We start from the raw sequence: 1,485 nt of genomic DNA, 5'->3' as shown, positions 1-1,485 counted from the left end.
AAATTCCTCCTCTTTTACGACTCCCTCCCCGGGACGGGTCTCCGTCCCTAACTCTTTTGTCTCTCTTTTTATCTTTTATAATTTCTCCTACCTCTTTTGAAGATAATGCGCAGTTTTTGTGGAAGCCTGACGTCCTCAGCCAGCCTTCAGAAGTAGTTTTGTGAAGTTTGGTCAGCGTTCAGATGTTCTTTCGATAAATTTGTGGAGGAGAGAGTGGTCTCCCCGTCCTATTCCTCCGCCATCTTCTAGTCACATTCTTTAGTACTGTCCTTCTTGGGAATTGGGATAGGGATTGACATTTTCCAGTCCTGTGGCCACTACTGGGTCTTCCAGATTTGCTGACATATTAAGTTCAATACTTTGATAGCATCATCTCTGAGGGTTTTGAATATATGTACTGGAGTTCCTTGGGCTTCCCTGGTAGCTCAACAGGTAAAGAATCTGCCTGCAATGCAAGAGACCCCAGTTCAATTCCTGGGTTAGGAAGATCCCCCCGAGAAGGGATAGGCTATTCACTCCAATATTCTTGGGCTTCCCTGGTGACTCTGATGGTAAAGAATCCACCTGAAATGTGGGAGACCTGGGTTCAATCCCTGGGTTAGGAAGATCTGTTGGAGGAGGGCATGGCAACCCATTTCAGTATTCTTGCCTGGAGAATCCCCATGGGCAGAGGAGCCTGGGGGGCTGCAGTACATAAGATGGCAAAGAGTCATACATGACTGAGTGACTAAGCGTGCATGACTGGAATTCCATTGCATCCACTAGCTTCATTGACAACAGTGCTTCCTAAGGCCTCCTTGACTTCACATTCCAGAATGTCTGGCTCTGGGTGAGTGACCACACCATCATGATTATCCAGTTCATTAAGATCTTTTTTTGTACAGCTCTTCCTGTATTCTTTTCTCCTCTTGATCACTTCTTGGCCTTTTGGCTAAGATCAAGTGTAGTATCACCAGTGTATCTATTTCCAAAAGTTTTTAATCACTCCAGACAGAAACTCGGTAAACATTAAGCAATAATTCCCCATTCTCTTTTCCTCTAAGACTGTAATAACTACTAATCTACTTTCCGTTCCTGTGAATTTACCTCTTTTAGATATTTTATAAACTATTTGTTCTTTATGTCTGATTTATTTTACTTAGCATATTGTTTTCAGGGTGTATCCATGTTGTAGCATGTGTCAGAACTTCATCCCTTTTCATGACTGAATAATATTTCATTGTATGGCTATACCACATTTTTATACATTAGTCTGTTGATGGACACTAGAGTTGCTTCCAACTTTTCCTGCTGCTGCTGCTAAGTCACTTCAGTCGTGTCCGACTCTGTGCAACCCCATAGATGGCAGCCCACCAGGCTCCGCCATCCCTGGGATTCTCCAGGCAAGAACACTGGAGTGGGTTGCCATTGCCTTTTCCGTCCAACTTTTGACTATTGTGAATGCTGCAATAAACATTTGTATGCAAGTAACTGTTTGAAACTATC

The 1,485-nt window shown here is 43.3% G+C and overlaps 1 pseudogene; it reads left to right on the top strand.

Moving 5' to 3' along the window:
• Window positions 1–911: 911 nt before the first annotated feature.
• On the top strand, window positions 912–990 carry LOC145537295 (U2 spliceosomal RNA; annotated as a pseudogene).
• The last annotated feature ends 495 nt before the right edge of the window (window positions 991–1,485 follow it).

The sequence above is a fragment of the Giraffa tippelskirchi genome, chromosome X (assembly GCF_054371585.1).
Source record: "Giraffa tippelskirchi isolate mGirTip1 chromosome X, T2T-mGirTip1v1.2.pri, whole genome shotgun sequence".
Classification (NCBI taxonomy): Eukaryota; Metazoa; Chordata; class Mammalia; order Artiodactyla; family Giraffidae; genus Giraffa; species Giraffa tippelskirchi.
This window is presented reverse-complemented; position numbering and strand designations above follow the sequence as displayed.